This window comes from Colias croceus, chromosome 9 (assembly GCF_905220415.1).
Source record: "Colias croceus chromosome 9, ilColCroc2.1".
Classification (NCBI taxonomy): domain Eukaryota; kingdom Metazoa; phylum Arthropoda; class Insecta; order Lepidoptera; family Pieridae; genus Colias; species Colias croceus.
The window spans coordinates 8,254,980-8,271,303 of NC_059545.1; the positions used below are offsets into that span (position 1 = coordinate 8,254,980).

General features: G+C 32.4%; 1 protein-coding gene and 1 long non-coding RNA gene across 5 annotated transcripts in view; both read right to left on the minus strand.

Moving 5' to 3' along the window:
• The window catches only part of LOC123694186 (supervillin-like), a 147,167-nt gene extending 132,069 nt beyond the window's left edge, over positions 1-15,098 (minus strand). Inside the window, exon 1 of one of the 4 annotated variants that reach the window (XM_045639533.1) lies at positions 14,945-15,098. The gene's annotated coding sequence lies outside the window, so the exon portion shown is untranslated. Of the gene's footprint in view, positions 1-5,522; positions 5,667-14,944 lie in introns of those variants that run through there. The other 3 variants (XM_045639535.1, XM_045639536.1, XM_045639534.1) reach the window with 3 other exon arrangements.
• A 407-nt stretch (positions 15,099-15,505) lies between these two features.
• Positions 15,506-16,250, minus strand: LOC123694188. Its single transcript, XR_006751780.1, has 2 exons — positions 16,077-16,250; positions 15,506-15,904 (listed from the first exon to the last, which is right to left on the minus strand). It is a non-coding gene; the product is annotated as an uncharacterized LOC123694188 (long non-coding RNA).
• Between the last annotated feature and the right edge of the window lie 74 nt (positions 16,251-16,324).

A 16,324-nucleotide genomic window follows, 5' to 3' on the forward strand; every position in this document is an offset into this window, starting at 1 on the left:
TCGTATTACCTTCCTGTATTTTAATACTTGTACCTATAGAATTATGTACTTAATAATTATTTTTTGTCGCTACAGTAAAGCGGAGCGGTCAATTTACTATTTACTCAACAATAACAAAGTAAGTAGTCAATACAATAACAAAATGTAAGCTAACTATACACTTTCTTATCCAACTAGTCTTATCAGTATTTCCCTATAAAGTAATATTTTGTATTACATTATAAGGATGCATGCCTAATCTCTTTTTAATCACATCGATCGGCTCTATACAAGATATTCTTGAGCTAGCAGATAGCGATAGCACATTTATACGGCTTCAAGTACAATAATTTATAATGTATGGTCTATGCATGAATATGATAGGAACTAATCTTATATTACCAGCAGCTACGATATTCTGCAACCGAGTCGAGTTACATGAATGAATTGGTGACAAGAACGTATATCTAGTTAGGTATTTTACTATTTTATATGACCTAATTTTAAAGCCTTTAAACAAAACAACCCAATAAAGTATTACCTAAAAAAATAGTAACCAAGCATCTGTTAAAATCAGATAGTGAAAAAACTATCCGAACGACATCTTTACTGCTATGAGAGAACTGTACACAGCAACACAGCAGTTCCTCGACAATAAGCCTTGATTTATAAGTAAGATAACCTCAAGATAACACTGTATTATGTTAATGATTCAATATTATATTATTCCATCCGTAGCAAATCATGATAACTGCAATAGGTTTTACAATGTGAGGTTGTTTACCTACATTACACGATTTCATAAGTATAGGTGCTTATGTTTATGAACTCTCTGCAAAACGACACAAAACAGAACTAACTACTTTATATATTACTTTATATAATTAACTCTATTACACAGAATTATATAATTAACTCTATTATTAGAGTTAATTATATCGCGAATACGGTATTTTATAATATAATTCGTAAATATATTATTTGCAGGTAAATGAACTGTTACATACTTACATAATTTTAGTTTGTATATATTTGCCTTGATTTATAAGTAAGATAACCTCAAGATAACACTGTATTATGTTAATGATTCAATAATATATTATTCCATCCGTAGCAAATCATGATAACTGCAATACGTTTTACAATGTGAGGTTGTTTACATTACACGATTTCATAAGTATAGGTGCTTATGTTTATGAACTCTCTGCAAAACGACACAAAACAGAACTAACTACTTTATATATTACTTTATATAATTAACTCTATTACACAGAATTATATAATTAACTCTATTATTAGAGTTAATTATATCGCGAATACGGTATTTTATAATATAATTCGTAAATATATTATTTGCAGGTAAATGAACTGTGACATACTTACATAATTTTAGTTTGTGTAGTTAAGCTTGCTTTCATTTAATTTAAACCAATCAGAAAATTATCGAGTTTCTAAAGAAAATATTGCATATTTTTACGTAATTACGTATTAACGTTAAGCAATTTTTTAATTAGACATGTTCTTATTTCCGGACGTCCGACTTCTTGATTACAACGCGTGTAACTTTAGTTTTTCTTTTCTGCAATTTTTGATCGTAATAATTATAATTTATAATTTAAAAATACGATAAATTATTTTACATTTATATAATAATTCCAATCACGTAGCGCATTATACACACATAAGTGTAATAAGCCTCACATCGCGTATAAAGCATATGAAGTGAAACATTTTTTCACTCTATACGATCACGTACATTTCTCACAGCCTAATTCACACGTCTCCATAAGGCATCGATAAGCATCTCCGACATCCAGCGCTGCAGCGCTTAGTCAAAGTATTTCTCTCGTGTATGTTAATCTTGCAGCGTTGTAAATCGCTTTATTTAACACACAGATCCGCATAGCGAGCAATGAACGTGCATTTAAATCATGCAAGATTAATAGCGCAGAAAATAAAAGTTGTAGGTACATTATCAAAATACGAGTTTGTCATGAAGGTGCGGTGTTTCATTCACCAATACAAAGTTCATAATATTGTCGTATGTCATGACTCATATCTTGTTATAATTTTCTATATTTCTTATCGAATTGCGGTTTAAGTCATGGCAAGTCATAATCAAGTTCAGTGACTATAATATAGGTACGGACAAAAGCAACAGAGCTAAAACGCATCATCTAGGAACCAAAGGCCACCTACGATACAATAACATGTGGTAGTTTCATCGTTTGACGAAGGGAACCCTAGAATACTTAATTTCAAATTAATGTAGAGTTATCTCCAAACTTACCTATATAGAGTTGCGTAACTTTGCTATCTTACCCTCTGTAAAACTGTTCCTACCTAGTTTGTTTCACTAATCATTACTATTGTTGTTGGAATTATGCAATCAGCATAATAGTAAGTACATTCTGAATGAAAAAGATTTAATTGCCAATAGGACATATCGTATAACCTACAGTGTATTTATTACTGATTAAATACCCTACCGAAAGGCGAAAACTTTGAATACCTACCAACTAACGTAGGTAATGCAAAAAGTTCAATTGTAAATTTATTTAAACAAAAACAAGAACCAAATGCATAACTCTACTTTTTAAAACAAGCTAAAGAACGTGTGCACAAAAAATAAGTCTATATCATTTTAGTAAACTTGAATCGAATTTCTTTCATTCTCACAAAATAAAACAACGAACTGCCACCTTCTTATTGTCCTAATGATCACGTGTTGTTTTCCCTAACCCATTTTGTATACCAAAACATGACGAACAAAGCAAATCTGTCAAGAAACCAACGTGACAGCTCACCGCGATAATTGTATTCGTCAATATTTATGGTTCCAATGCAAATACTGACGCAAATGTTGGAAAAGAACTTTCTTTGCCGCAGCTATTTAGTTAATGACCTGACGACCTAGAAGCCGTTACGTGCCTGATAATGATAACGCGTTACAGATTAAATCAGTCATAGAATATTAAAACATATTCGATAAAATATACGTTACGCTGCAAATTTATAGCATTATGCACACACGTCTTGATAGCATTGCCATTCATTAGTATATCAACAGTTAAACAACATTTTCAATTACACATTACGAAGCACAATTTCATTTCAAGACTTATAACTTATTGAGTGTAGCCGTCGTTATTGCATACGTATTATAGCATATACATACATACTTATAGCACACAGCACCTACCATAAATATATCAACCCGGTTCGACTCATACATCAGTTTTTATTTTAATAAAAGAGCATGCAACGAGACACGTCAACTTGACCTTTGCGATTCTGAGAACACCTCGCAATATCGCTTTAGAATAACCGCGTATACGTTTTTATTGCCTTAATTTAACGTTAAAATTCAAGGAAATGAATTAATTTTACCAGGAAATGTACACATGTCACCGAACTAACTGTAAACAGTGTATGTGACTAATTATCATATAGATGCAATTATGTACACGCGATAACAATAGGTTACTATAAACACATGTTGAATGTCGATAGATTAAACATCTGCAAAAACCAAGCGACCAATAATTCTCGATTTGTTTATTAGATTGATGCGTCCCTGACATCTTCGTGATGAATAAGGAATTAAATTGCCTGAATGGATACTGTCGTCGCCTTAATAAATCGGATTAAGTTTGTTGGAAAAATTATACGGAGGTTAAATTAAATTGATTGTTACGATGTTAGTTATTAGTATTCATTTTTTGCTATTATATTATTACTTGGAATGTTTTTACATTTATTTAAGCAGTAACTATTTTGTTATGCATGAAACGAATACGGATAATATTCTTTTCGTCAGAATATTATGTACAATTCGCGAAGATGTTTAGAACACAATACAAATAAATGCAATTTACAAGCAACTACACCAATAAAAATAAAGACAATTTTGACAATGATTCACGGTAGAGTCTATCTGCACACTGCAGCTGCAGGTACAATTTTTCATCGCATCTGAATTTAAAAGAGGTCAAGCGGATAGCGAAATATTTTAAGCTGCATTGTTTTTGAACTGTGGTCTTGGGGTTAAAGTAATATACAGTATACACCGCAATTCGCTTCGAGTAAATAAATGTAACGTCGGACCGGATTTTATTGAAAGCCAGTTTCACTTTAGCGATCCTTTATACAAGGACTGGCCTTATTGGATCCTTTTCGATGTATTGATTTAGAAGTTTGTACCGACTAACCCAAGAACACAGCCAAGAATGAGGGCGAGACATAAAGTATGTACCTACTAACTCTACATGATTGTGACGCCACAGATAACACAGAGATAAAAAAATATATTTTAAGGTTAATAAGAACACTATCAAGACAATAATTAACTGTCTATAAAACCATATTAGGCATTATTAAAAAAAAAGCGGTTTCGCGTCGAGATACCGACGCGGTAGAGCCATCACGTGTCTATGCAAATTATATATGTCGTGGAAGAGAAAACTAAAAAACTTTCATAAAATCGGATTGATGCGCAGATCTAAATGTACATATATTTGCATGCAATCGACCTTATTGTGAAGCAATTATTTACAACACTTTATTGTTATTATTTATTAGTCAAGTTTTTATGAGATAAACACTTCAAGGAAAATGATTCACGATAACAGACTTGTAGCGTTTCGCTTGAATAAAATTATTATAATTTTCATTGTAATTGTTCACTTCTAACTCTTCTAGATAAAAAGTTTGAAAACAGATGCATCTGAGGCAGCAGATGATTCAACTCGTCCCGGATTCGTATTTTTAGTGCCAATGACAATAATTTTAAATTAACACATTTTTTGTGAACACATTGTTGGAATATAAGTTAATTTATTCTAAACCTTTCTAAAACTTTCCGAGATTGCAAAACATTTTAGCACTTGTAAATTTATAATTAAGATAAATTAAAACATAACAGCATTGTTATTTATAAAAAAAAATGCAGCGAATGATATAATTATGATACGTAACACGTGATATTAACCGTCGTTTAAACTATAAAGGACTCTATCGCCATATCACGAAGGCGAATAAACCTGACACAATGCATTATATTGAGAAACAATCAAGTTCATCGACATGAGCTATTTAAGTACTGGACATGTCGGTTTGAGCCGTTTAAATATTCATAACGTTTAAGGTCATGTCTAGTAACGGTCACATTTATCATAAGCTGATAACATTTCACGGCTATAAATAAATAAAATTAAGAATCCCGCGTATGTTAGTTGCGGCACGTATGGTATTCTTAAAGGCATCCTCGATGTAAGCTATGTTCCTACAAGTTTATACCGTTGCTGCGGGCACCGCTATTTCAAATTCTCGCTACCGAGATACAAAAAGTGATTAAGCCTTTGGAAAGGTATCCAAACAAGGGCGTAAAATATCTCGTTTTACCTGATTTAGCAGCTTTAGCTTTCTCTCGATTATACTAATCGATTCAAATCGTTTGCAATTTATCGGTGTCGCAGATAAAAATTGCATTAACAGCCCACTTCATCGCCCCTTTACGCTATAAATCACAAAATGAAATTTACCGGTTTGATCGTTGATATTCGTTCAAGGTGGCCGTATTGGAAATACAATTAAAACAAACAAACACACACGAAACTTTGTCACTTAGTTCTGTTTAAAATATCGCGAAATGTACTAGGCGCACAGAATAGCGTAAGAGCACGAGTGCACCTGTTAGCACGGCGCGAAAAACGTTACTGACACGATGCGCGGGCCATTAGTCGAACGCTGAACACGTCATGCGGAAGCCGGTTCTCTCCTGGACACCAATATCTTGAAAGAAATCTGCACTTACGCCATTTTCAGATAAGAGAAAACAATAAAAAAGTCTCCCGACATTTCAAGCCATTACTGAGAAAAGATTTTCCTTGTCGAAGAAAATTGTGCGGGCTTCTAAGTCTACGCCTACTACATGATTAATAAGTACGCAATATTATTGTGTAAATATAACAATGAACGAATGAATGATGTCAAATCGATTGTTAAATAGCCTTTTTAACGTGCGTGGGATCAAAGGATGAACTATAATTATTATAATAAATGAGTCAATTTGGGCGCAAAGACATAAATTTTGTTTGACGTTCAATGTTTGCTCGTATTACCTTTTACGTAAAAATTCAGTTTAGAATTTAAGAAAAATGCGATACTTCCTAATCTCTATATTCAGATACTTGTTCCAAATTTATACGTGGAAACTTTTCTAGTTATTTATTTATTCAACACCTATCGAGTATTCGAGACAATGAATAGGTATATTAAAATATTTTCTGAGCTATATGTTAACGGAATCTTAAATCAACCAACCTTTCTTTGTTTTCTACAGAAGCTGGGACATCAATGATCGAAATGAGAAAAGCCTTTTTATGGGCAATTGCAGAGCTAACTTGTTTTCGTTATGATTTTTGTTGACCTCAAACGAATACGTATAAAAGCTCATATAGGAAAACTTTGCGAAGGTTAACTTAAAATAATTGATCATAAACTTCCAACACAATTTAACACTCGCAACATTAAATTGCAGCTCATTAACTAATAGGAAAATATTGAGGGCAGTATCCCACAGAGACTAGTAAATAGCATCATTATCTATAACACAATATTTAATATAATAATGCTTTACATAAAATTTGAGTGAAACATCGAGCGAAGAACACACAAATTATAATATATTTTTGCATACCTACTGCAAACATATCTCGCACTATTCAGTTGGTCTGATATAACAGTACGACCACGTATATTGCCTTGTATTATAGCATATTAGGAAAGCAGTTAGTCCGGGCTCAACGCAGGCTTAATTGTCTCCTTCACGTCGTCTCCGATTTCCGGCACCACGAGGCGAGCACAATACAAATAGCGTCCGACCTTATAGTTACATACCCCACTTTCATCGACACCGTACGATAATTACTGAAACACAAAACCTCCTGTTGATGCTTTTAATCCTTATATTCGGTATAGTTCTCGGCTACATAGGTAAATTCTAAAGAATTATGACGAAGGAAATTAAATTTCTATAATTATGCTTAGTACATTACAATGCAATGTGTTACAGATTTTGTAAATCCGTTCACCTGATACGTTTCTTACTATGTAATAGACTTATTAATTCTCCCTAAGTGATCTTAGGATTAATTACTTATTTGAGATCTTTATAAATCATATTATACTGTACTCACATCGAATTAAAAAGCTATTCACAATGTTAAGGATCACTTCACTTCATTCATATATAAGTAAATATATTTAATTTACTAGCGGTCCGCCCCGGCTTCGCCCGTGGTACATATTAACGTTTTCTCTACATAAGAACCATCCTCGTACTTCAAGGAATATAATAAAAAAAGAATTATCGAAATCGGTTCAGCCGTTCTCGAGTTATGGAATTACAACGAAAAGTGGCATTGATTTTTATATATTAGATTTATTAATAATTCATATCATGAGAGGTATGAAAAAGTAATATTCTACATTTCTTATTAGAAATACTCTTTGAATTATTCTACGCACGTGTTCCTTCGTGACTTCGCTAAGTAGTCTTGAGAGCAATGAGTTTTTAAATTTGTAGGACTTTGGTACAGATACAATACAAAAATGTTTCATTTTTAGTAGATAAAGATCACGAAGAAAACAACAATATTTATATATTCACCTCACAATCCTATATGCGCCAAATGAGTGTACAAACGTGTCAAATTTATTCAGGTCATCTTTAGCCCTATTGACCCAAAAATCCATAGGTACTTAATATGAATTATGAAGAATAGATCTATGGGTTCATACGCACTATGCGGGTAGCCATATTGCGGGTAGCCGTCCGGCTGACCGCAGGATGCGGTTGCGAATGCGGCCAGCCGGACGGCTACCCGCAATGCGGCTACCCGCATAGTGCGGTTGAAGAACCGTTGCGATTTGCGGTCATGTCGATCCATTTCAAAGATGGAAATGGAAGAAGTTGCAGCTATTTACTACATTTACACACGTTACGTATAGAAGAAAAGCAAAGAAAGAAGTACTGGGTGCATCCTTATTTGCAAACACGAGATGAGAGCAAGCATTTTGCAACCACGTGCACACACTCACTCAATGGCGGGCAGCCGCAGACTGAACCGCACAGTGCGTATAGCAACCGTCCGGCTGGCCGTCACTCGGGCCGCAGCTCTCCGAGCAACCGGAGCGGTCTGCGGGTAGCCGCATCGCAGTGCGCATAGAAATGAATATTACGTACATAATTGTGCTTGCGGTCAGCCGGACGGCTACCCGCAACGCGGCTACCCGCATAGTGCGTATGAACCCTATATTATTTTATGATATGTTATATTTTATTAAACTGATATATTATATTATTATTATGATTTACTCTCGTGCAACAGTGATCCTAAAATTTCTATTAATAACGTTAATCACTTCTTTGGTTCGGTTGGGAAAAATCTAGCTGCTAATATTAAACTAAATTCTAATAATAATAATTTTGGTACTAATTTTCTTGTAAATCAGCAATCTACTCAATCAACATCTATGGTTCTCTTGGAAACAAATGACTTGGAAATCGATAGTATTATAAGTAATTTAAAAGATAGCAGTGCATGTGGTTGGGATGGTATCCCAACCAACTTCATTAAAAAGGCGAAACACATAATAATTCCTTATTTAACTAATATATTCAATTCATGTATAGCTAAAGGCATATTTCCTAATGTTTTCAAGAAGTCGCTTATCCATCCTGTCTATAAGAGTGGGGACAGAAAAGATGCTAATAATTATAGACCTATCTCTGTGCTCCCTGTCCTTTCGAAAATATTAGAAAAAATTCTTAATAAACAACTAATTAACTTCTTGGAGAAATATAATCTACTCTCAAACTTCCAATTTGGTTTTCGAAAGGGCAGGTGCACAGAAGATGCAGTTAATCACTTGGTTAATCAAATAGGTAATCATGTCGATAAAAAACAAAAGGTTCTAGGTATCTTTTTAGACTTAAAAAAAGCATTCGACACAGTTTCTGTCCCGATACTTTTGGAGAGGATGGAAAGGTATGGTATTCGTGATGTTCCGTTAAAAATTTTTAAAAACTACCTCGAAAATAGATTTCAGTGTGTTAAAATAAATGATCATCTTAGTGACGACTGTCCTATGTTATTCGGTGTACCGCAGGGAAGTGTGCTCGGCCCAACTCTCTTTTTAATATATATAAACTCTCTCTGTAATTTAAATCTTGCCAATGGTTCAATTATTAGTTTTGCAGATGATACTTCACTTATCTTTCATGGAGGGAGTTGGGCTGAGGCGTGCTTCCACGCGGAGAACGGCATCAGAACTGTTTCTAATTGGTTGCGAAATAGTCTACTCACCTTAAATCTGGATAAAACTAATTTTATTGCGTTTAGTTCCACAAATTCTTCTCAACCACCTAATGATTTTATATTAAAAGTTCACACCTGTGATACATTCAGTTCGAATATATTATGCAATTGTTCTGCTATAAAAATGGTTCCACACATTAAATACCTAGGAGTTATAATCGATAACCTTTGTAAATGGAAGCAACATATTGAACTTATAACCACTAGAGTTCGAAAACTATCGTGGATTTTTAAAAGACTTAGGGTATTACTGGAACACAATATCATCTTTATGGTTTACAAAGCTCTTTGCCACTCAATTATCCAATATTGCATTTCGGTATGGGGTGGCACTTTCAAAACGTCGTTATTAATTCTAGAAAGAGCACAAAGAGGCATTCTCAAGGTCATTCTTCATAAACCTTTTAGATATCCAACTGACCAGATGTATAGGGAAGCTAAAATTCTGAATGTAAGGCAGACATATATATTGCAAATAACACTTAGACAACATAAAATAACACCTCTTTGTGCTGTCTCTTCTGGTAAGAGAAGAAATGACCTTGTATGCTCTAACCTTATTCCGCGTACTGGTTTCCTTCGTCGCCAATCTTCATACATGAGTATATTTTTATATAAAAAGGTCAATAAAAGCCTTTCTATACACAATCTTACCTTAGTAAAATGTAAAAAGAAGGTTGCAGAGTGGTTGCTGACCCAGAATTATTCAGATACTGAACAGTACATAGTTCAAATAAAAATTTAGCAAATGCAACCACTATAATGGCCACTACATCCACTCACGCGCTTACACACTCATTCACACATACATTCACACACACACACACACACACACACACACACACGCACACTCATACATACACACAAGCTCACACATGCATACAAACACGCACACTCATTCAAACACGCACGCACAACATATGAGTATATCTACTAAACTTGAGTTAAAATGTATAATTTAAATTTTATTTTGTATAATTTTGTATAAAAAATAGCTAAATTACCTAAATCATTATTTAAGTTAATATTATGCTATAGTTTTGTTATTATTGTGTCATTAAGGAAGGTGGACCCCAAAATACAGGCTGTCCTAGTTTGGGGTCCAAATGTTACATGTTTGTACCTAACCCACAAATTGATCAATAAATGATTTTTATTTTTATTTTATTTTTTTTATTCTTATTTCCCTCTCCTTTTCAAAAACTAGAAAGCAAATTACACGCAGAAAACACTATTCATGAGCAAATATGATTTATCGAAACGCTTTAGCCGGAAAGTCTAAAAACTAAAATATGTCACCAACAAAACGCGGTTTAATTTTAGCATTTCGCAAAACTGAATCGCAAACTGACGATACAGTTAACCAGAACAGAGATAAACGTAATGAGACCAGCGAAAAGTGCTCAACAGATAAGCATGCGACACAATCACGAAATCAATTTCGCAGAAAACCAGTCCACGGTAACGGGAACAACGAAACTCGCATAAATGTTAAAATGGCCGGCATTGTTATGGTTTATTTCACGGCACGATGGTTATCGAGCGCGATGCACTGACCGATGCAGTCAGGCTCGACCGTGTAAGATGCCACCAAGATGATCAAGTCACTGACGTAATCCATGGGGTTTAAAGGAATTGGGGTGTGGCGTAGCTAATAGCTTTTCTTGTAGAGGCCTCGCAAGATCCGTTTTACTCAGGCTCAATGAGATGCCACCACCCTGAGATCAGAGATGATGGCGATGATGACCCAGTGACTTAATATAGTCTTCAGTAGTCTAAGATCATTAGATAATGTCGCATAATGTTAGACAGAAAGAGCTTTGCAGTGTCCTAGAAGTAACCAATTCGTAATCTCTGACTTCGTAACTTTTATAAATATTCTACTACCTGTAATTTAATTAAGTGAAAAGGGGAAATAGGTTACTTAAGAGGTTTCCCTTACAAAGTAGGTTATGTCCTGTTATTGAAACCCAATATGAGGATGTTGTAAGTATACAGAATTCATAAAATCTATACATATAACGTAGTTGACAACATACTATGCAAGACCCTAAATATAGGTAAATATATAAGAATAGAATCTTATCCATTCAAAATTATGAAGTAGACATGTATTTTTATGTTTTTTAATTTTATACAGAACAAAACATAATAACTTATCCATACTAATATTATAAATGCGAAAGTAACTCTGTCTGTCTGTCTGTTACTCAATCACGCCTAAACTACTAAACCAATTTGCATGAAATTTGGCTACTTTTTATTGCGAAATATGTACCACGGGTGAAGCCGGGGCGGACCGCTAGTATTTAATAAATTACAAGATTAATATAACTTTTACCATATTATGTTTAATAAGTTAAAAAATGTAATCATACATTTTAAATGATATACTATATAAAGTTATTAACTTTACTAATTGGATATACATATTTTGTGAGATATAGTGAATTGTTATTGTTTATAGATAGTAGACTAATAACAGATACAAAGAAAATATGTTATCATTTACTATGTTTACTATCTTAAAACTAGTTATGTGAAATTTATTTTACTCATGTGATTTTTTTTAAATTTAGGTAAGTAATGCTATCTTTTGTGATTTGAGAACAAATTGATAAATAAGAATTCATTGGAACTGTATCACTGATAAATAAGATAAATATTGAAAAATATATGAGATAAGCAAAATTCTAAAACTGTCATGTATGAAAAGTATGATAGATATATTTTGTAGAGCAAATTAGTGCTAAATTTATTTGCAGTACAATAAGTACATTCAACGTCACATCCGCTAAGTATTGAAGCAAATAATAAAAACATAAAAATAACTGCGTTAAAAACAACCGACTTCAAAAACGGAAAAGTAAGAAATAAAAAAGATTTGATATTATTAATTACTACATATTATTTTTATGTGCTATTTACTAAAAAGGTTAGATGTCGGTGCATGGGCTTAATACTAAGTGCTTAGTGTTTGGCACCGACTTCAAACCTATTTAATAAATAGCACATAAAAATAATATGTAGTAATTAATAATATCAAATCTTTTTTATTTCTTACTTTTCCGTTTTTGAAGTCGGTTGTTTTTAACGCAGTTATTTTTATTTAATACTTTTTAGTGTATTTTTCAACACGAATCAAACGAGCCCAAACTCGATAAAGTTGAGTCAATATATTACTGAGTTCCTATGGACACCTTCCGATTCCATCATCAGATCAGCTCCATGTCATGATAATGTTTCATCGCTATCCAATTTACATTCGTATACAAAATTTCAGCTCAATCGGTTACCGGGAAGTCAATCAAAGTTACTTGCTACATTGAAATTAAGTCATCGAGTACAGACAAAAATGCTCATAAAATAAAAACTACTAGGCCTAGCCGAATAAAATTTTTATGGGACCAATTCGACACCATCCCGCATCGAACAAAAAAAGAATCACGTAAATCGGTTCAGAAACCTCGGAGTAATCGGTGTACATACATAAAAAAAAAAAAAAAAAAAAAAATATACCGGCCGAATTGATAACCTCCTCCTTTTTTTTGAAGTCGGTTAATAAAAATAGCACAAAATATATAAGATAAGTGTTTATTACCTACAATTTATTCTTGGAAGCAGTACTAATTTATTTACTTTGTTATCTTTACATTTTACTTTATAATTTGATATCCACCCAAGACACGTGATTTTGTATGCAAAATATAAAAAATCAAACAGTAGTAACTCAGGCCCTGGAACCACAGACACAATAGAAATTTCTATTGTGTCTGGGACCGATCGGGCCGCTTGGGTCAATGGGTTAAGACTGTAACTAAAAATGCTTGATGATTTTAAAGAATGCTTTTTACAAACAATACATCCATTCACAGTACAAACATGTAGCAGTCTACATATTTTATCAAACCAAACAAAACATTGACAAAACCGAGAATGTGATAAGATACCGGGAGACCTTGTGTTACTATCACATAATATCACATTATCATTTGGTTACATTACGAGAAACTATTATTATTTAAAATACAGAACATGGGAAGACTTGTTTGTCCACAATATGAATAAATAACATTGACATGCAGTTTCACCCACCAGCAAAATGAAGTTACACAGCATCTTCTAAATCAATTTGTTGTAAACATAATAACATATCTCCAGTGCCATATTATTATAGTCAAATTGAAAAACCTGTTCCATTTTTTAAAGTTAATTAAAAACTGTATTATACCTAGTTTTACACCAGATAAAATTGATCCTATAATTAACTTTTTTGATTATTTAAATTAAGCCATTGTTATTTATTTTTAAGATCTCGCTTGGTGACTTTAAAAAAATTAAACCATTCACAGTATCTAAAATAAAGTTTTCTAAGATTTATTTGACCTCACAATCCTCCAGCATTCAATGTCAAGTGGAGATAAAAATAGTTGTTGGACCTTAGTTTGATAATATAATAATGGTCAACACTTCCCATTTCGTCCCCGTAGTTTAGGATGATGACACTTTGTAGGATATGGTGATTATTATATACCTATGTGAATATATCACTGATCTGATAAAACCGTTAAACTATGTAGTAATTAATATTATTGTTATAAAAATATTACTGCGTTCTAAAAGTGAATTTGAAAACTACTGGACCAATTTCAAATTCATTTTGCAAACAGAAAGTTATATTATCACTCAGTAACATATAGGTTATTTATAAAAAGAAAAAAATAAGGGATACCTATCTATTGAAACCAACCCAAGTTGAAAATTTTTTATCTATACTAATGTTATAAAGCTGAAGAGTTTGTTTGTTTAAACACGCTAATCTCAGAAACAACTGGTCTGATTTGAAAAATTGTTTCGGTCCTAGATAGCCCATTTACCCAAGAAGGCTATAGGCTATGTATCATCATGCTACGACTAACAGAGGCAAAGCAACGTGGGAGAAACCGCGTAGCGCAGCTAATTTAACAATAAAATAACCCTACAATATTATGTTTTGTCAAGACAAAAAAATATTCCAGATTCCAGAATATCAATTTTTATATGATATCAATGTCTACAAAAACCTTCATGAGATCAATATTGCATTTATTGTAGTTATGTCACTTTAAGTAAAAAGTAAATTGTTAAAGTGGTAGGAAACAAATGTAAGTGAAACCTTGTTAATTTGTTATATCTACCTTTGTATAGATTCTTGTCTAACTAAATAAGCTATGTATTAAAATATGTCGCAAAACCTTAAAAATTGAGCACACATTAACCTCTTTGAAGTCTCGTTGTCTAAAGGCTAATTTTATAACTTTTCATATCATAAAATTTTCCCAATGCATAGTTTAGCGTTTTAAAAGAGAAGTATTATGAATTAAACCATGCATAAATATTAAAGATTATTATTTCAAGTGTGTAGATTAAATTTTTTACTAAGTTAATTGCAATGAAAGTTGAAACACAAAAACAAAACCGTTACATTTCGTCAACAACCATATGATAAAGTTCTCAACTGACTTACTGGCATCTATAAGCACTAACTAACCCTTAAACATCAAGATTTCTCATTATAAATGTAGATTGAAATATTTATTTACCTTTATATCAGTATTAAGCAGAAGGCAGGCCACAGGAACAAAGTAGGATGTTATGGAAAATTTAAGTTAAAAATTCACAATATGTACTGTCACATAACAACATTTGTAAAATATTTAACATTACGAATATATATAAACGTTTTTAATTTAACACTATAGAAAATTACAACTAAGTATTCAATAATTAAAAGGAACAAACGATACGCAAATTTCACAACATTCTCTAGCACAAGACGCAATCGTCAACCGTTTTTCTTTGCAAATAAATAGTGAAATTGACATTAAAATTTCTTTTTTTTTTAATAATTTATTCAAAACCATGGATACAAGTCGTTCAGTCGCAATCTTAAAATTGACATTACAATTTACATTAATGTTGCCAGCCATAGTTATCATTATAAAAAATTACTCCGAGTATTGTCTGGCTATCGAAAGATGAGACTGGAAAAAGGCGGCAAATTCAAAAAATCAACATATGGCAACTTAGGTTATAGTTGGAAATCTAATTTTAATACTTTTATTTATTATTTTCTCTTACGAGCAAAAAAAAACAACAAACTCTTCATCTTTATAATATTGTTTTATGTAATGTACTTAGTACAGTTAACTGATTCAGATAGACAAAAAAGAACACCGAATGAAAGCAAGAAAAAACACAATAAAAATACAATTGAAGTTTGTTTAATCAATATAATCATATTAAATGTAAAAATTCAACCGCGAGTGAATAGTAAGAATCACTATCATTATCTCTGACTCTTATTATGAACCCATTTCTGCAGTTATTACATTTCGTTTTTTATACTATCTTCAACACGAATAACATGATCCGGTCATAGAAGAAATCTCGTCAAGATACTGATTTTGTGTCTGTAAACATTTTGAACGAAACAGATCATTCATTTTTTTTATTGTTGCTTGAATAGTTTATAACTGGACTATTGGTATCATCCATGTTACCTGCAAAATAATAAATATTAAACAATGCAATCAAAATGAATAGTATCAAAATATCAAAGTCACACTTAACAATGCATTGAGATATTTCACGTAAACACTCTTATTTTTCTTTGAAAACTACATCTCTTTCAACTTGTTTCTTTTCAAATTTACTAATCATAATAAAAATAACCTTTTTTAAGTCGCATTTCAATGTTTTCGTCTCGTTTTCAATGAGAAATCACTAAAATCGCGGAAATCATTTTCACTTTGACACATCAACAACTCAGGTTTTAATGACAATTACGTAATTATAAGTGTTGCCATATAAATTTTCGAAATAAAAACCCAGTCTAATCTTTCGTTAGCCAAACTTTATCATAGAAAATCAAATTGTTAAAAATGACCTTATATCATTATGACGTAATGGATGAAGTACGC